Source organism: Malaclemys terrapin, chromosome 15, assembly GCF_027887155.1.
Source record: "Malaclemys terrapin pileata isolate rMalTer1 chromosome 15, rMalTer1.hap1, whole genome shotgun sequence".
In the NCBI taxonomy this organism is placed as follows: Eukaryota; Metazoa; Chordata; order Testudines; family Emydidae; genus Malaclemys; species Malaclemys terrapin.
Window position 1 is genome coordinate 31130011 of NC_071519.1, and position 21227 is coordinate 31151237.

General features: G+C 43.6%; 1 protein-coding gene across 1 annotated transcript in view; it reads right to left on the reverse strand.

Annotated features, from left to right (window-relative positions):
- Window positions 1-10907, reverse strand: part of DRD2 (dopamine receptor D2) — an 81490-nt gene extending 70583 nt beyond the window's left edge. The window contains exon 1 of the mRNA XM_054005501.1: window positions 10873-10907. The gene's annotated coding sequence lies outside the window, so the exon portion shown is untranslated. The remainder of the gene's footprint in view (window positions 1-10872) is intronic.
- Between the last annotated feature and the right edge of the window lie 10320 nt (window positions 10908-21227).

Here is a 21227-nt window from a genome sequence, read left to right on the forward strand (position 1 = left end):
TATTTAGATCATTGCCTGGCATTTTTGAAAATGTCCACATATCCTGGAAGCTGTACCATTTATAGCACAAAATATTTGTCATGACAGCTCACTATTCCGTATTTGTTCTCCTGTTCTAAAACTTCCACTCATCCTGTCAGGGAGCAGAAACAGTGCCACGTGACCCGTCACAAGATGGATAGCGAATGCTGAGTGTCTGAAGCAAACAGTTGTAAACAAACCCTAGGCTGAAAACTATTAATCAAACCCCTTCATCACATAATCATCAAAATGGTTTTACAAATATAGGATCGGTTCAGGGATGATTTGATAACCATCAAAAAGGCTACATTAATCAGGTCTGAGCCAAAGCCCAGAGATCGGAGATTCCACTGACTTCCGTGGGCATTACATCAGACCCTGTTTCTCCACCCACTTCCAGTAGTGGAAATCAGGAGTTACTCCAATTGCCTCCGTACAGTTACATTGGTGTAAACCCACTGTCAGTGAGAGAGAGGTTCAGTAGGGCTCAGAGAATAGCATGACCTAGTGGATAGAGTCCTAGACTGAGAGCCAGGAGCGAGGGGGGCTAATCCTGAATGTGACCTAGGAACAAGTCAATTTGTCCCTCTTTGTCTGTCAGGTCGATTTGGAGTATAAGCTCTTAAAAGCACGGACTGTCTTATAGTATGTGTTACAATGAGGCCCTGATCTCAGTTAAGGGCTACTATAATGAATATTATTTATGAATAATAGTTGGGACTGGCTCTAGTTATGAAATATGTATTATTCCCTTATCCATTTTATTCCAAAAACTCATTAACAGAGCTCTATATATTCATGAATGTTTCCATCCCATTATGTTTGGGAGCATATAATCTTTCAGATTCAAATGCCATAAAGACCCAGTAATGTTTTTAATTATTGAATGCTGGGTTTGAGTAATTGGGGAAATAAGGCAGAAATGAACCACTGATGCCCTGACCATGCTGTCTTCATTGGCTGTTTTATTCATTATCCTCATAAATGAGGAATAAACATGGCCCATTTTGCTATTTGCTGAGGGTGACTCCAACATAGAAGCCCAACCCTAAGCATGGGGGGACATTGGTAAACCTCTAAACTCCAAGCAGGAGACCTTTATGTTCCTTCAGAGCTGATGATAAAGTAGATTAAAGCAGTGTGGTAAGCACGTGTTTCTCTTCACACATCTTACTACATTCCTGGCTCCCTGCATCTTCCCGTTGGAGCTCACAGTCCTGACAAACATAATGGGGCAGTTACCAGGATTAGGATTTTTTTTGCAGTGTAATGCATCTGTTGATAGCCACAGGAATTGTTTCATGATCTTCTAACTTTACGTACAGCTATTTAATGCTGTAAAATTACTGGTGAGTTTCCTCTCTTGAGTGCAACACTTCCTTGGTCTGGAAAATGTTAAATGTTAATGTTACAATAGGAGGGCGAAAAAGTTTTGGACAAAAGTTTAGACAATGAGCCAGATTCCTGGTTTGGTGTAAATCCGCCTAGCTCCATTGACTCCACTGGGCTATTCAGCCCTTGGTGTCTTTGCTGAGACTTCCAGTGATGGGGTCAGTTGTGGGTACGTATCCCACTAGTAAGTGGAGTGACTCTCCATACAATATCGTATGTAGCACCAAACTGACACAAGATGGGAGCAACATGGAACTAGTTGACCTAAAGGTTAAAGTCTTTATATGTGATTAACCAAACAGTCGCACAGTTCCCCATGTATCCTGTTTCGCTGCCTGGGTTCACAGGCTCCAGCCTGATTTGTGTGAGCACATCAGTTATACTCCCCTCAAGCCTCTATATTTGTTTTGGCCCCAGGGGCTTTCCATATATATATTTGTTCTGATGAAGCTTGGGACATCTGTCCAATGTCACATCCATTGCAGAGATGGATATCCTAAAAGCTACCACTCTTACGTTTAATGAAGGTAACAAGGACAGGACTGGACCTTGGCAATGTCCATTGATTGTGCTGTAGGTAACATTCAATAGTTTTGTTTGAATCAATGAAGCAATTGGAGAATAATGTTCTTCTTAGCATCTGTATGTGTAGATTCTTAATTGACAGTGGGAAGAGCTGCCTGCAGATATGTAAACAATATCTCCTGGATACAAAGAATAAGGAATTCACAGATAAATGAAAGCCCAACATGTGCAAATGCTCTTTCACCCCTCATGATTACTCATCAATGTGGCATGAACTGCATTTTCCACAACTGATGTATCTTGCGAGTGGAAATGGACAGTGTTGTATTCTAAAAAATGTTTTGCTTTTTTCAGCAGAAAATTTTGATAGAAACCAAAAATCTTCAGCAGAAAAATTTTGACTTTTTAGTAACTGGTTGGAAACCAGAAAACCAGTTATTCCAGGTTATGTCACCCCAACACTGCCAAAGAGCAAAAAGAGTTTGGCTGAAATTTTCTGGGGGTGGGGGACTGTGGGGGTTTCAGTTTTCTAATTAAATATGACATTTTTGGGGGGGAAGCAGAAACTTTCCTTAAAAATTTTCATTTAGCCAAAAGCCAGTTTTCCATGGGAAAAAATGTTTTGACAGAAAATTTCAAACAGCCTGAATAGTTAGAACACTTCAGGAACAACATTATGATCAAGAGTTTCAAAACTGCCTTTGGAAATAACAGAGACTCCTCTAACATCCCAGATGTGCCCCATAGGGATGTTTCCGTCTTTGACAAGGACAGTCAAATCCTCTTAATTGGCACATATCCTGCTGGAAACCGACATGCCAAATGAACAATCATTGCGACTCTCAGGGGGCTGTTTTACACTCAGCAATTTAAAACAATTTGTGAAATTGGAGAAATATAAAGGATCGACTATGAAGCAACATTGTAAAGAACATGACGGTGAAGTGAAGAAAAGCTCTTTTAGGAGCCATCCAGAGCTGGGGAAATACCTGATGTGAATGAAACCTACAAAGCTTGGGACAGATCCTCATCTCGTTTAAATGGGCCTATCTTTATTGAAGCCAGTGCAACTACACTGATTTACACGTGCTGAGGATCTGGCCCCACATCTCTAAGGGCTTAGTCCAACATTCAGTGAAGCCAATGGGAATATTTCCATTAAATAACTTGATCTCTGCCGGTTACACCAATCCCCATGCTAGCATTACCACAACAAATCGTTTTAAAGCAGTATTTTAATTATTTTGTGAGCATTTGGATCGCAGACAGTGTTTTTACTCCAAGTCTTCACAGCAGCTAGGATAATGGGTACTTAATAGTTGACTGGTGCTACCTCTGTGCAACTGTAAATAACAATTTTATTAAAGGACTAGTATTTATTTATTTGCATTGCAATAGGGCCTAGGCACCTCAGTCTTGGACCGGGACCCCATGGTGCTAGGTGCTTTACAAACACAGAACAAAATAATAATCATAATAATATAATAGTTAATAGTCTGCAGAACTCTTCCTTAACGTGGGGATTTTGGTGTTGACTTTTTGATGTCCCTAATTAAAAAGCTTTAATTATTCCTATCCATATGTAATTCAGAAACTGTAAATAAGGCACTTACACATTCATTTGGTGTCATTGTGAGCTGAAGAAGTATTTCTGTACAGTTGCAAACACATTTTGCAAGCTCCCTTAACCCCAGGGAGAATACAAATGGTTCAGCTGGATGCTTGTGTCATAGGAAAAAGGCGGCGTTTGCTGTTTAACAGCATGCGGCTGATTTTAAATGGGGGACAGGAATGGTGCCCTTACAACTGTTTCTTTAAATTTAACCATAATTTGTGTAATTTTCATAGGCCAACGTTTTCAAGCGTGGATGGCTAAAATTAAGGTCCTAACTCCACATTTAGGCCCATTTCAGAATGGCGAAGGACATCTGTAGCTCCCACTAATAGCAATGAGATTTGTGAGAACTCATTACTCCTCAAAATTGGGTCACTTTTATTTGGGCCCCTAAATAGGGAGTGAGGGATCTAAGTCTGAGAATGTCAGAAAAGAAAGTGGTCAAGGCACTAATCTAGGACATGGGACACCTAGTTTCAGTTCCCTGCTCCACTACAGGTTTTCTGTGTCCCCTTGGGTAAGTTCCTTATCCTCTCTGTGCCTCAGTTTCCCATCTTTACAATGGGAATAACAGTACTTCACCATGATAAGTATCTTAAAGACTTGAGGTGCTCAGATAATGCAGTAATAGAGGCAAGATAAGTTCCCAAGATAAATAGAATCTTAAATTGATAAATTCTGATTATCATAAGGAATCCCAAGTATTTTGGGGGTGAATAACCAATGCACAATGGTAATTTAGATGGTGTGATATGAGTTAGTAAATGTGACTTGAGTGATTCTAGATCTCAGTTCTAGCATTCAAGGGAATATGAACACATTCACACTACTTAGTTGTTAAGTAAGAATTCCATTTTGTAACCCTGACGGATTCACTGCAACCTCTGTATAATTTATTTTAATTACACATCCATAGTATTCGCTCTTAATCTCTTGAAATATGCAGTAAAATAAAATACACATCTTTCAATGAAAAAATATTTCCCACATTTGAAACCTGTAAAGCGGCAGTATTTGCCATTGTGGGACTGAGGTTCGGCATAAATGAAGCCACACACCACAGATAAGGAGCTATGAATCAAAATTAATATTGGTTACAAAGCACGGACACTCACAATGCATTTCACTTATTCTGCTAGTTTTGGACTGCATCTTGATAAGCTGTCATGGAACACTTTTACACAGATTCAGCATGTTCATTTAAAGCCACTGGGAACTTAAAATGTGACTCAATTAATGATTACTCTGGACAACCTATAAGGCTTAACATTGTGTCTTATTATTGACTGGCTTTGTTGCCGCTTACAGTCCCTTTTTTTTTTTTTTTTTTTTTTTTTTGTCCAAATGCTGCATAACACACAAAGCTGCATTTACATTTTCTGAATGGACTAATCATGTCTCTCTGCTTTGATAAAGAACATGCTGCCACCCACATACCCACATGGAACGCATCGGAGAAGAGTAAACCAGAAATAAACCCATTCCAGGGGGATGGAGAGAAAAATACCCACAAAGATAATTGGGAGGTATGTACAAGCAGATAAGTAACAGATCACTCAGGCACATCTTCAAAGAAATAATGAAGCTAAAAATATGCACATGAGGGACAGCAAGAGAAAACATGACTGATGTGGAACAATTGAAAGAGGAGTTAATACTTATTAGCAACCATTTTAGATAGAATATTGGTTGGTTTTGTAACAGCGTAAGGAGTGACGCCTTTGATAAGACTTAAACAGTTGCCTTTCCCTTTAGAATCTAGTTAGCAACATGCTGGAGAGTCAAATTAATCAAGCTCATTTGTGTTACTGAAGAATTAGCCAGAACAACTGTAGATGCTAAAAGCTTTTCCATGTAAGTTTCAGTGCAGGGGAGAATCAGACCCCAGTCAAATCTCTCCAGTGCAGACCCAAATTCTCCAAAGGCTGTCTTGAATTTGTTTACAGTCCAATCTACTGCATCCCCTCCCTTATTCTGTCCTCTTAAACTTGTTTAAATGTCTGTTGCGCACAAAGTGAGAAACAGATACTGTATCACTTGCCGATTTTGCAACACTGTTAATAAGAAATCAATGCGCAGGGACTGAAATTCACCCCTGTTCAGAGGGCCAATACAAGGTCAATGCACATTCCACATCCCACTTCTACCTATAGGGTAGTGCCTAGAGAACTACTCCTACATTTGATGTTATGTGCATGCTTAAATGCTTTGCTGTATCAGGGCCCAAGTAAGCAATGTTCATCCACTAAGTTTAAAATAACAAGGTAGCTCAGGTGAAGAGATGGGTCAGAGAGAAGGGTAGATTTAGCATTAGCATGTGCAGGATAAAGCAAGAACGTGCTTTGGCAGCTTTGCTGTACCAGGAAGCAAGGAGATCAGGCTTCCATGTGCTAGTCTCTATTTCTGCAAAGTTTGTAAATAGGTTCCTATGTAGCTTCATAATATTCTAGTCTCTCTTCTGGGGATTTTTAATTTTTTTTTCCATAACTGGATGTTCTCTGTGTTGTGGAACCAACTATTTCAAGTTGACTACAGTAAAGAGTTTCCTGTGAACACTTTTTGATGCCAATGGTAGAGACTGAGGCAGCTTAGACATAAGTCAATCCATATCTGGGTGTATCTAAGTCCTCCACCCAAAGGACCATCTGGGTTGTTCTCTGAAATAGAGAGACTGTTAGCTGTCCAATAGGATGAAAGATTTTCCTTCCAATAGCCTGAGGTTTCATGGTATGACCACCACACGTGAATAAAATGTTGAAGAATCAAAATTGAGGCATCCAAGACAATAACTGCTTCTGAGAATAAGGTGTTGGTTCCTTCTTAAATGGAAAGGGATTGAAAGATATGACACTCCAAGCTGCCTCTGAAATCAGAATATTACAGACTCTTTAAAGGAAGGTTTGGGGTTCCATATTTAAAATTGAGTAGGGAGGGGAGTCCCTTAGCTTCTTTCATAGAAGGTGAAAGTTTAAAAAAGAGAACATGCTACACGTCCCTTAATTTTCCTATTATGTCTGCTTTATTAGAGAAAATAGAGGGATTGATTTTCTGTTGCTCTACACCCTAGTTCATCATTTACATCTATGCAAACTGAATGTAAAAAAGCTGATCTGGTAGCATTTCACACCAATGGATAATTGTCATTTTAATTAACCTCTACCCTGATAGAACGCTGTCCTCGGGATCCAAAAAATCTTACCATGTTATAGGTGAAACCGTGTTATATAGAACTTGCTTTGATCCACTGGAGCGCACAGCCCTGCCCCCTCCCACCCCCCCGGAGCACTGCTTCACCGCGTTATATCTGAATTTGTGTTCTATCGGGTCGCGTTATATCGGGCTAGAGGTGTATTTCCTTAATAAAACCTGTTAATACAGACTAGAGTTTATACCTGTGATTGTGGTCACTGTCTTTGGTCTTTGTGTGGTCCTAGAGCCTCCCAATTTGAGAAAAGCACTGGAGGTGGTTTTTCACTCTGAGTTTGAAACGGTAACAACAGGAGCTGAATCCCCACTGTGGTTTAACACAGACTGGCAATTAAATTTAAAAAAGAGGCTACACTTGGCTCAGGTGCAAATGGCTGGACAAAGTGTAGGGCAGTGGAGAATGAGACCACTAATGACTAAACTGACTCTGTTGGGTTGAGGGAGTAGTAGGGAGGGCATATTTAGTTGTAATTGCTCAATAGTCATAATTGGGCCCTACCAAATTCACGGTCCATTTTGGTCCATTTCACAGTCATAGGATTTTTAAAATAGTAAATTTAATGGTTTCAGTATAAAGGAGTTAGGCGGGGGGGAGTCGTGGGGTTATTGTGTAAGTGGGGGTGTACTTATTTCTGCGCTGCTGCTGGCGGTGGCTCTGTCTTCAGAGCTGGGCAGCTGGAGAGCGGTGGCTGCTGGCCGGGAGCCCAGCTCTGAAGGCAGAGCCACCACGAGCAGCAGTGCAGAAGGAAGGATGGCCTGGTATGGTATTGCCATCCTTACTTCTGTGCTGTGGCCTGCAGAGCTGGGCCCTCACTCAGCAGCCGCCATTCTCTGGCGCTGGTCTCCCCTGTGAAATCTGTATAGTGTAGGACAAAAGACCAGATGTCACCGGGAGAGACCAGATTTCAGTCCATGGTGCATTTTTCATGGCTGTGAATTTGGTAGGGTCCCCGTCATGATTCTTGTGCTAACCATCCGTGACAATGACCCACTGAAGCCAACTGCCAAATGAATTGTCCTATGCAGATGCGAATTTACAGTTGTGTGATGTTACAGCAAAGATGGAAAGGCTTTGTTTAATTATTCTACCTACTTCCTCCCTAGTGTACGAAGACCGAAGAGGAGGTAAGCGACGGTGCCTTTGTGAGATCGCTGGGTATATGTGAAAGTTCCTCTTTGCTCTAATGAATTACTGGAGATACTGGGCCCAATTCTATGCTGCTGTAACTCCATTCACTTCAATGGAAGTGAATGAGAGAAGTTTCAAGACTTTTGGACCTCTGGAAGCCACCTGTGTTGACAAATTCTGATTCCAAGAGACACCTTGGAAAGAGGACTTGGAAATCCTGCTGCCTCTGTTCATAAAAGGGGAGCAATTATAGAATTGCATAGGGTTAGACTGGGGCTTTTGCCAAAGCCCTGCACAAAGTTGCATTACTGTAGGAGTAGCTCTGGGAGGCATTGACTGTGGCCACCTTCTCAGCCTCAGCTCCTCTCCTGCATTTTCCTTGGTCCCAGGCACTAGTTGTTCACCACTTGTCTATAGCTGCAGAAGATTACGATTTTCCTCCGTGTGGACTTGACTACTCCAGCCAGTGCCCAAAAGGCAGAAGTCAAGGCTCCACCCATCCCCTGCCCACTTGTCCCACCCAGGGGACAGTAAGCAGAAGAGGAACCTGGCAAATGCATATGTGCCTGGATCTGGGTAGCCTATGTAAGGGTATAAGGGGGCCAAAGATCCTTATACCCTCTGACTGCTCTCTTGCACAGGCATCTAGGCCATGTCACACAATCCTGCCTTTAACACTTATCTTGTAAATGACACTAAAGGGTAATATGAATAAAACATGAGCTGTTGGCTTCAGTGTATATATTGACACTATAAATGGTACTGAATATTAACCCAGAGTCACTCTGCTTTTGTGGAGGTTCATGTGAATCTGGCTGAAGCCTGAAGAAAAATCATCTGCTTTTTAGAAGATAGCAGTGATTTAAAAAATTCTAACAGCATACATAGTCTTAAAACAACAGCTGATCACATATGCTGGGCATAAAGCCCCTGTCTTCTTTGTTTAAGTGGTAACATGTTATCCTCATTATGGAACAATAGCTAAGATACTGTAGTAATCCTTACGTTAACAAAGGGGTCACACAGATTATCCTGAGATACTTCCTAGAACAATGTGGCATGTCATGCTGAAGCCATGTTGTGCATATACACACAGTGCATGTGGGCATAAAGATATGCCTGAAGATGGTCTGAAATGTCAGACTATCATGCAAATGGGTATCATGGCATGCTATATGCATTCTCCATGTGTGTGCATATATATAGGGCACTTAGTGTGACATGTCATGGAATCTTGTGATACATCACACAGGAAACTTAGATGTGTTAACCCAGCGGTGAGTAGAAAGGGAGATCTATATGGATCATATAAAGAGATATTGACTCAAATGAGAGGGATTCTGCCAGAACATAAACCAGTGTAATTCCAATGACTTTAACAGAGTTATTCTGCCTGATTTTCACCAGTGTAATTGATTGGAGAATTAAAATCTCTCTGTAGCTCATATATGCCTTTCACTATAGCACGGTGCATGTGAGGGAGATTCACTTAGTTCATAAATGAACACAGGAGTAATTTAAGAAGTTTGCTTTAAGGTGAACAGTTTTTGATTAGGATGCAGGCAAGGTGAAGAATGGAGATTTAACGATAACAGAATGTCCAAAGACATGAAAATGAAGCAGACAGAACAGAACAAGAATACACCCCAGAAAAAAACTAATCAGATTTGGTTAATGGTACTCAGAAATTGCTCATAGCACTCTCCTCTTTTAGGGAAAGAGCAGTAGCTCCACTAGTTAGCCAACTTAATTTGAGTTGCTAGGAGCAACCCATAAAGATTTACTTTGGAAAGAATAAAAATTCCTAGTATAAGCCTGTGCATGGTTAAGACCATTGTGTGATTAAAGAATCACACTTAAATCAAATGTGTAGATGCTAAAAACATATTAAACATCTTCTGCAGTGAACTACACATGTAACGTGTGTTGGCAAGGGATAGTATCATTTCTTAGTTGGTTACTTGTAAATGACTTTAAACTTTATTTGCAGAGACAGCAGCGCATGATCCACGTCCTAACATACTGTTTGTACTTTTCCTCCATATCTTACATCTTGACTACCCTGACTGAGATTTAATTTTAGTGTACAAGGGTCATCTGGGTATAAGCCATTTGCACCCAGCAACTTGGACAAAAATACTCTATCAGGAATGCAGATAGGGCCCAATCCAACTGTCAAGATTCCCATTGACTTCAGTGGGAGTCAGATGAAGCCCATTGCTGAGTAGCAGAGACACAAGTATCAGTGTAACAGTGAAGATTTGTTTATTCCCCACAAGTCACTATAAATCATCCACAACTATTACTGGCAATGTTTAGAGGAAATAGCCCTAAAGATTGCTTTCCAACCTCATTCAGGAAAAGGCGAAGATAACAAATTCCCCTCCATCATTAAAAAAGATTATTTATCATAAAGATCTGCCTCATTTATTGTGCTGAGAAATAAATAAGGGCTGATGTGGCTCTGACTTGAGGTAAAATACTAAGTGGCATAAGAAAAAAAATGTCCTTAAAGACTGATTTTTATCCTTGGGATATGACAGCAGCAATATGCTGGATTCCCTGATTTGAGCGCATCCAGGGGAACGGAGTGAACCCTAGATGTGTTCTCCTCTGTCTAAACGCTTTAATTGGGAGTTTGCCTGTTGGTTTGTTTCCTGTGTGTATGTGTGTGAGAGAGAGAAATTAAGCATTACACTTCTAATGAGAACAGTGTGTTCCTTTGGCAACAATAAATGCATCTTACTGTGGTTTATCTATAGAGTTGGTTGAAAATGGGGGTGGGGAGAATCATGAAAAATTAGGTTTTTGTGGTGGGGGGGGTTGATTCAAATTGTAGAAGAGAATTTTCACTGCAGTTTTGAAATTTGGAGAAATAAAATAAAAACCCAGTCCACACCTTATCTCCGTCTGTCCATCTCCTCCCCCATGGCATCTGTACCATCCATATTATTTGAGGCGAAGGGAAAAAAAGAATTCTTACCTTCAAGCCATACGACTCACTGGAGCAGAGAGCTGGCAACACTTCTTGTCCTGTATATCCACAACAGCACCACCCTTCACCGGGGCTTCTCCCACCCTTTTCAGAGCTTTCCACCAGACTTTCCCATGTTCCTTGGCACTTTCCCTGAACGCGCAGGAGTGTAACCCCAACAAACCAGGAACCGCTGGTGGGAAACGCGCTGTTATTGCCCACCGAAACTTGAGTCAGCAATTGCCAGAGCTTCGCGCGCTGGGGTGTGTCAGGTTTTTTGTAAGGAATCTGACTTCGGAGCAAAGATTTTTTCTGCAGCTCGGTCGTTGTCCAGGGCTCAGTGAAGCGCTGTGCAGAGGCTGAAGCAAGGTGACAATTTCCAACAGCCCAGACGTGGAGTATCTATGCAATAAAGCAGTCCTTTGTCTCTCCCACACACACACACACTAAAATAAACCAGGACTGCAAGGGATTTGGGTCAGCTCCTGCTCCCCTGCCCTAGGACCTGGTAAATAGTCTCTCTCGCACTTTTTCTGGTTTTCGCGGCTAGTAGCAAAGTTCCCCCCCTTGGAGCTCAGCGCGGGGGCTCGGTCTCACACGAGCCGGGTTTCTCTGCCTGCAGTCCCCTGGGCAGCTCCTCTCCCAGCCAGAGCCGCGGCTGCGGGACCCGGGGCCGTTCCGGGGGGTGGCCTGGCCGGGCAGCGGGGCGGGGAGGAGGCGGCGGCGGGGTTGCGCTGAGCCGGCAGCGACCAGCGGCGGATTCAGCACTGCGCGCTGGACAGCTCCGCGGCGAGCCGGGGCGGGAGGCGGAGCCGAGCTCGGGGCTCGCCCTACCCCTCCGAGCAGCGGCCCCGGCCGCCAGGCAGCGTGCTGGAGCCATGCAGCACAAGCCCCTTTGGCTGGAGCTCGCCCCCAGAGACAGCTGCACAGTGGCCGGGCCGGGCCAGGGCCGGGCAGGCACTCCCAACCCATGCCAATGCTGAGCACCCCTCAGCCAGCGAAGGGAGCAAGTCAGTGCCCCCTTCGCCCGGTGAGAGCCCAAAGGCCAGCGTGGCAAGGCCTGAGCAGAAGCACGAGGAGGCTGGGGAAGGCAGGAGTGGAGGAGCTGACGGGTTGCCGGTGGCGGCGGCTTGTCTGTGCATGCAATGGATGGTCTAGTTAGTACCGAGTCCTGCCTTGGGTGCAGGGGACTGGACTAGGGGACTTGTTGAGGCCCCTTGCACGTCTGTGATAGTGAGCACAGCACAGTGACGCCACAGCTAAGCAGGGCCCTTGAGGAGCGGGTGTCACTCCAGCTGCTGCAGCCCCACTGGGTTACGAGCTCAAGTTTCGGCAGCATGTGAGCTTCAGTCTCATTCCCCCCTACCCCCCAGGCCCGCCAAACGAGCCCGCGAGCTCCACCTGCAAGCACCACTTGACTAGAGCCAGCGACAGGTGTTTGTGTCTGGATAGGACGGAGTCACGTTAGGGGCAAAAGCGGAGTTACACCATGAGCGAACATTGCAGTGGGGACAAGCCCCAGGTGTGAAAGGAACAGGACAGCAAGGAGAAGGCGGCGGAAGCAGCTGTGAGCATGGCCCTGGGTTGACCCCCGGGGCAGAGAGTCTTTTGAGCAAAGTGCTACCTGAAAAGGCCCAGGCGGGTTTCTGAACAAGGCCATGGGGTTTGTTTCTACTGTGTTCACAGAAACAGCACTATGTTAGTTTGCACCAAAGAAATACCTGACTCCTCTCATCAATTTTTCCTACTATCGGGGGAAACAAGTTAGGCCCTGATTACTGGCTAATTTCTTGGGTGAAGAGGAAGAACAATACTCATGGTGATAGTCAGATAGATCCTTTTATCCTATGAATATTAAGGGGAATTATTTCCAATGATCCAGAGACTTTTCCTCTTCATGCTCTGTTAAAATGCAAAGACCGGGTGATAAAAGTGCTGCCAGGATAACCTTTTGTTGCAATAGTTTAATATATGCATTAACTACATGTTCAAAGACTAAATTGTCTTGCTTTTGAAGACATTGCCTACCTCTTTGATGCGGCATTTAAAAAGTATTTATTCAGCTTTGTGTAAAGTGGCCAACCAAAGAGAGGATCTAGATCTTGACCGAGCCTCAGACTGAATTCAACTGAACACTTTTGTTTTTATGCCTTTGGTTAAAATATTGTCCCTTTGTGCATTTTATACTAAAATAATTATACTGTATGCAATGTGGAGGTAGCCAAATTTATAACAGAGCCTTCAGCACCTTCAGCATAAAACTCAGAAACACTTAAACGAGTTGCCTTTTCTTAGGAAAATTTTGCTAGTCAATTCCTATTAAAGGAGGCTTTATATATTGTCATTTCAGTATGTCTAAAGCAATCTGATTTCTGCTTGAACAAGGTCAAACCTTATTATATTTTGATTCCAAGTTTTACCACCCTTTTGCCCTCCCTCACAATAAAAGTATTTAATTCCCAGATGAACAGCACTTAGAACAAGATTATTTATTTGAATCTTTATGCTTCTCATAAGGCCAAGAAATATTTTGTCCTTTTGTAGCTTCTTCTGCTTTACACCAATCTCACAAATATGTGGTATATCTGTTCATTTCAGGGCAAAGCAACCACCCTCAGTTCCAGAAAAACAATCACTTGGTAACTCATAACTGGAGGGAGCACTGTGTATGGACAAACTCCCAGGGTAGCATTGATTATTTATTATGTGCCAAAATGTTGTATGTGAATCAATATAGTCAGGTTGATTTACAGGCTTTAATAAGGCAATGGGGGTATATTGGAACTGCATCTAATGGTCTTATTTATGTTTGCTGTCATTACATTTTTCACTCTGATTAAAGAAACTTTTATTTTGTCCAGTGGAAAGGCATGAATTCAAACAATGGTTGACCTCATGGAAGACTTAGGGTTGGCTTCCACGTGCCCTTGTCTGTGCTGATAATACATGTCATCTTTTCCAAACTAGCAATATATAGATCCTCCCCTGGTGTAAACTGTAAGCCGATTTATATCAGCTGGGGATCTGTATTACAGAATTTATCGTGAGATTCATTAGTCTTGAGCTATCGATGAGGAATTTCAGTGTACGCCCCACAGATGGGGGTGAATTATTTGTAGCCCCCCTGTAATGGGTGTACCTAACCCACACTGGGCTAGAGGGGGTTAACCCCATGCTATGGGCGGAGGAAGCCACACACCCTCACCCCTGCTGGGCACGCTCCAACTGGAACCACAGTATAAGAGGGAGCAGCTCAGCTCAGTCTGGGCTGAGCCCCAACGAGAGCAGATGTGTGCTGCTAGGAGCTTGCCGGAGACTCCAGACGCTGATACCAGCCAGGTTGGTGCCTCTGCTGAACCCCTGCCAACCATCAAGGCCGACAGAGGCGAGGCAGCGATTGCTGAGGGAGCTCCTGCATTGGAAGATGGGGTAGGAGGGGACCCAGAATGGGACGGTAGCAAGGGGTAACTGAGCCTGAGCACGGTATTGGTTCCCTAGGGCCCTGGGTTAGGATCCAGTGAAGAAGAGTGAGTGCAGGCCCCCTACGCCATCCGACCTGATGCAGACGCTGCTGGCAGGCAAGGAGGTGAATTAGGCTGCCAAAGGTCATTACATAGACTCTGGCCACTGGGCCTTACTGTCCTGAACCCCAGAATAGCCCTATTGACTCTGGCCACTGGGCCATACTGCCCTGAGAAGAAGGGCTGCTACTTAGACTTTGACTACTAGACCTTCCTTCCCTGGAGCTCAGGCCAGCCTTAGTGACTCTGGCTGCAATGCCATACTGCCCTAAAGGGCCGATGGGGTGTACCTACCCCACAACGCCCCCCCCCCCACATAAGAATTGAGTGACTTTCACCTCTTTGATGAGGTTTGTCCACAAGCAAAACCCAGTTTTCTTCAAGCCATTTGTGGTTTGCCATTACTCATTGAATGGTTTGTCTGACTAACTCTTTGTCTATAGACTGTTCATCAGCATTTCACTGCAAGTACGCAGTGTTGCAGTGATGTTGTTGGTTAATTTTGCGTGCAGACACACACAGAGACACACAAATAAAATTCCCAAACAAAATACTCCACTGCACACACTTCTCCCTCTTCCTGGGGAAAGGATGACACAATAAACACCTGACTGGTGCTAGTCCCATTGCTTAAGGTATGGCTGGAAGGTGTTTAAATACTAAGATGATGAGGATGGTATCAGAATAGAACAGAACTCTCACTGGGGCCGATGGGAGTGTAGGGGCCTCAGCAGCTCCCAGGAGGCACTCAGCATCTTGCAAGAGGAGCCGGTCTGCAGGCTCTTGAAGTGGTGCTGCCCCAGAGAAGAGTGCTGTGCTGCTGTGGGGAAGAGTTGAGGGAAGCACCTTCACCACCTCTCAGAAGTCCAGCACCACTTAACCCAGCAGCCTCTCTCTCTACCCCAGACCCCAGCAGCCCATGTCCCAGTCCAGATTCAACAACCCCCCTGCTGCCCCACTACATCCCCTCACCCTGACCCGGGACCTGCCTCCTAAACAACATCCCACCAGCTCCCACTAGTAGACTAATCAGAGAATGTGAACAGAGAAAGGTCAAAGCAAATCCGTTCAGAAATATGAATGGATTCTGGGGGAAGGGGTTTTTTTTTTTTTGGAGCATGTGCCCAGCTCTGATTCACCGTAATTATTGCAGGGCCGGTTGGCTGGAAGTTGTGAAGCCTTTATTAAAAATAAATACAATAGCACATTAGAATTCATCACAGAAGATGCTTCCCCTCGGTGTGGAGCTAGATCTGTTTCAGGGTGGATAAACTCAGGAAGAAGGCAGATTAGTCATCAGGTAGCCTGCATGAAGTCAGTGAACTTGATTGCCCTGCATATATTCTGGCAGAAATGGTATCATTACCGGACTCCTACTAATATCTCACTTCTGTTTCAGAGGAAAAACAGAGATTTTGTCATTGTCAGCAATGGAGGCCCTGCCACTGACTTGCTACGTGGCACTGGGTGAGTTATGTAAAACACGGGCTAATAGTACCGACCGTCTCACAAGGGTGTTGTATGATCTGGCCAACGTAGGTCCAGTCTGACCTGCAGCGTCCACCTGCTTAAACAATTAAAATCTTCAATGAGCAGAAGTGACTGAAAACACATTCTCATTTAATTTATTGACTTGGACTACATGGCTTCAGCCTGCCCTGTGTGGCATTAGTTAGAAGAGTGACACAACCAAACAAACATTGAATAAAACAGCATAAATTCCGAACACAGCCTCATGAGACACAAGCAGCAGCTACAAGGATCAATCAAGAATTGATTTGATATTTGACTAGAGAGACCCAAGGAGCTAAAACTCTAGCTGCTTTAATTCTTGCTGTGTAATGGGTTCCATCCCTCAGCTATGTAAAATACAAATAGCCAGCACCACTCCAAGGGCGATGAAACTTTTGCAACTATCAGATTAAGGGAAGTAGCAGATCTTGGGTAGTGTATTGAAGAGATTCTCATATACTGCATTAGTGGGTCAGTCCTGAAGACAAAACTTCCACTGTCTAAATAAGGACTTCTAGATTGATTGAACCCAAGGGCTTTGGGGTGAGAAGTATAAGCTATCATCAGTACTGATAAGAGAAATATAGAAACACTGGACCAGAATCTGAAGTGGAATAAATCAGTATTGCTCCACTAGCTGAGGTTCTGGCCCATTATGAAAACACATTCGTTTTTTGCCAGGGAATGTCCTACTCTTCTGGCTGAACCAAGCTCCCTACAAAGCTGAGATGATCCACATTTTTTTGTCAAAAGAATTTTTTGAATGAAAAAAGGCTTTATTGTGGAAAATTCTGTTTAGATTGAAATTTTCCATTGAAAGCCCAGAATAAATCATTGATTAAAAACCTTTGGGTTTTGGTAGAAAGTTTCTGTTTTTGAAAAGTGAAAACTTTTACCAAAAATGGACACTTTTTACCCAAACTGGTTTTTGAGAACTGGAAAATTCTCCTGAGCATCTAAGTCACTTTTGGAAATGGGACTTAGGTTTCTAAGTCACGTAGATGCTTTTGATAACGTTGCCCTCGCTCTAATACAAAGCTCACTCATTGCCTCTCCGGTACTGAACTCTCTTCAGCATTTACACAGCTGCAATCCTGTGTGGCCATTGGAACTGCTGAGCAAACTGTGAGAGGCTGCTCATTTGTGGAAACATTTCTTCAGTCACACACACCTGATGCTTAGGAAGGACAAGCATTGGGCAAAGATCCTTAGCATTATTTCTGTGTCTTGTTTGCACTTGCGCCATGTCTGTTTTGTTCCATTTATTTCTAGATGAATAAATAAAGCCTAGAAGACTAACCATGTTGCAGATGATGGAGCGAGGCTCCCAGGGGAATAAGAGGCCAAGCAGGAGAACAACAGTTTTGTGTACTGAAGATGACAGGAAGATCCCTGTTCACTGGGCTTCCCCAATTTCTATTTTTTAGCCTTTGCTATTTGCACTAATTTGGCTGTAAATCAGATGAGTTCATGTCAACAACAGAGCCGGGATGCTCTGGGGCAGTTTAATCTCAGACCTACTTAGCTTAACACACCAAGTGGAAAGCTGTAATGGGGAGAATGCAGCAACGCACCATGTCCCACCATGGTAAAGAGGATGACCTTTCATTAGAGAAACAGACCGGGACGAGACATTACGGCAACCGGTTTAAGTGCTACTAATAGAGGGCCATTTATTTAGGTCTTCAAATCTCACATAAATTAACCCCAGTTGGCAATAATTGATGGCTCATGCTGAGTTTGCCAGCAAAGGCAAGGATTGCATGGGCCATGGAGACTGAACGTCCCAATTCACAAGAGCATAGTCCATCCAGGTTTGGTTTGAAGCCTATTTCATGCAGGAATGTTGGTTTGGGAAAGTTGTGCTGCTGTTCCAAGGATAATAATGTTACCCCCCCTTTTTGACCTGAGTGGTTAGCCAAAGTTCTGGGCCCTGTGGGTTGTTTCCATTAGGAGGAGAAATTGATGTAGGCAGGAGTTTGATGCAACCCTATTTATTTACAAAGAATGTACAAAATCCTGTTTTCCTGAACACAATCAAACAATAGGATATAGTTTCTTTGCCCACAGCTGCAAGCCTCTTTCAGCCAGCACTCTGCTCCAAAGCATTCTCTCTCGCTCCGTTTTTTCTGAGGAGCACACTCCCAGTGCTTCTGGGGCAAGGTCTGGTGCTTCCTCGCTGCCTTCTCTCTAAGCTTTTCTCACCTTTCTGCTGTTTTCCTCACAGACACCCAGGCAAACTGTTCCAATGTCCTAGCCCCTGTGTTTTCAGTATCAGTCCCTGGTAAAACCCCTTGGATCAGCTTCTACTCAAGCCTTGCCAACTTTTTTGGATGTTGTTCCTATTGTTTCAACTACCTGGTTACATATAGGAGCTTAATGGCTTCTTACAACTATCTTAAATGAAGGACAGCAGTTCCTGCCCCTCAGTTGCAAAGACGGTTGGGTTAAACCATAACAATAAACAGAGGGCTTCAGTCTGCAGGACATGCAGAATTTGTAACAACCAAGAGAAGGTGGTAGCGTGAAGAATGCAAAATCCATGACTGAGCACTATGCTACAAGCAGAGCTATCAGGCAAGGTCCTTTGATGGAATGTCACTGCCATTGCATATGGCCCCATGGCAGGGAGGAGACCTTCAATGGAAGGACACACTGGTGCCACATTTTCTTTCCAGGAATGAGCACACTTCAGAGAGAGATCTGAGCACAGAACAGGGAGCCAAGAACTCCTGACCATTAATCCCAGTTCTGGCACTGATTCATCTGGTGGCCTTAATCAAGTCATTTATGCCAAACGTTTTTGGGTGCCCATCTTGAGATGACAAACGGTTAAACAAATGGGAGGTGCAGATATTCAGCACTTTAGAGGAGCAGGCTCCCATTATCTCAAATCTGAAACACCCTGAATCAATAGCTACTTGGCTAGGACTGGCTTTAATCTTTCTGCCATGGTTTCCCATTCTGCAACATGAGGATAGCAATGCTAACACACCTATCTTAATGCACAGGACTCTTTGAAGACTAATGAATTAGATAATATCTGTAAAGGGTTTAAACATGAAAAAGCACTACACAAATGCTATTGTTACTCTGATAATCATTCATTATTACTCATAGCTGCCTTCAGTTTTTCAGAAGTCCATCCACTCAAAGCCCCAGGGACCTCTGGCTGGGGATTGCTACCAGAACATATTCAAACAGAAACAAAAATGGTCATAGCTGTTTAAGAAACATTTGCTTTAGTTCTCTGGTTCCCAGGTAGGAAACAGAGTTTCAATAAGAATTTGTCAATGAAAGAGAGGTTGGAATACATATATCGATTACACCTGACTGGGAGATGAGTGGTGACAAATGCAGGGATCCTCACAGCCCTGGGCAGATCTCGCTCCATCTGTGAAGGTGCAGGCTCCTTAGCTCATCACACATTAGACAGGAGCAGGGGAGGAGATGCACACTGCCTGTAGGCATGCCAGCAGCTGCAGCTAGATACATCCGCACTGCCACACACAAGCCCTCAAGTGGGTAGTAAAAGCAAACCTTACCACAAGCAGACAATGAGACTGCGGGTTATTAAACTGGGGCTGAGAACCCTGCCACAAAGCCGCATGGGCAGCAGAGAGAAAAAACAGGGATAATTTTACAGCAAATGGGTCTCTTCCAAACACTTGACGATAGCGAGCGAGGTTAAGAACAATAGAAAAGGCATTTTCAGGAGGAGATATTATGCTCTGCTGGCTAAGAGGCAGGAATTGATTCAGAAAGGAGAACACAGTGACTCTAAAATCAAAGAGACAGCAAAATCCAAGTCCTTGAACAGACTGAGTTTTCTCAGCACATTATGGCTTGAGTCGGGGTTAGCAAGAGTTGCCCTTATAGCTTCTGCAAATGAGTCCCAGACTGACAAACCATTGGGGAAGGGGACATTACTCCCCAATATACCATGATATGGAGGTGCAGATTCAGCCCATAAAGGGGCAAGGAGCCTTTTCAGGGCAGACGCCTGCTTATGGTGGACTGAATAAAGGGGAACCTCGCTCCAGTGAATCTCTCTCTCTCTCCCCAGGACAAAGGGACCATGAGATCTGCAGCCGCAGCACACTCAGGCCTCTCTGGTAGTGCACAGGACAGGTCCAAAACTTTTAGTTGACACTTTTTGGGGGGGAAACGTTTCCTAAGGCAAATTTACACTAAAGCATTAACATACTGCACCGTAAATTACTTCTTACTTCTCCGGGCCCCGGTTAATATTCAAAGAACCTGGATAAAGTCAAGATTCAATGGCAAATGGACTGTATTGACAAAATGGAAATATTCACGCTAAACATTTTTTTTTAAAAACAGTTTTGGGTTTTGGTCACAAAACTACAAACCTGAAAAGTGTTTCTCCCCCACCCCCAGTTTTTGGCAACGAAAGCCCCACATTTTGGGGTCTGGATTTTTGAAGCATGACCAAAAAATTTTGATTAAAAAAGAAAGCAAATCGTTTTCAGTGATTTTTTTTTTGGTAGGAAAAAATAATCATTTCTCAACCAGCTCTAAAGGACAGAGATGTTGGGAAGACTCTTGTATTGCTCTCTTATGATGCCCCTTCTGTCCCCCTGGATGGGGAGCTGGCTACCCTTGGAGAATTAGAACAGAGGCCATTTCAAAATGATTTCACAGAATTTTCTTCTATCCCACATTTCATTTCATTTGCAGTTTTGATGAAAGGGTTAGTTTTGCATCAAGTAAATGCTAAAAGCATGAAATGTTGCATATTTTTAAAAACGAAAAATGAATCACTGCTTAGAAAATGAGTGTGTTTCTGAGTCACATGGGCTTGTGTTAGCTCAAGTGTCCCCTGCTAAAAAAATAGCCAGATTCCACAATGGATCAAATCTGCAGCTATCTGAAAGTTTGGCTTTGCTCACCCCAAGTCCATGCAGCAGAGAATACACTCAGGGCTCAGAGCACTTGCACCTTTGTTTGCGCTGGCAGAAGGGGCAAGATATTTGCGTGAAATACTTTTGCTCCTTAATGAAATTTTCTTCAAAAAAATGGGCCCAATTTTGATTTTGTTACACAATGTGAAAAACACGGATGGCCTGAGTCTCAGGTATGCTAAAGCCCCTGCACACCACTCTGGCAAGGGTCTGCTGGACTGGGGCAAGAGTCATGAGTTAAATGAGAATCAGGCCCTGATTCTGGTGAAGTCTGACATCTTAGTGTGAGTACTTTGTGCACAACTGAGTGTCCAATCCATCCCTTGGTACATGGGACGCTGGGCTGTTAGAATCTTAGAAAGGGCAGAGGGAGGGGGAGTAAAAGGGGAAAGTGAATCCCATAGAA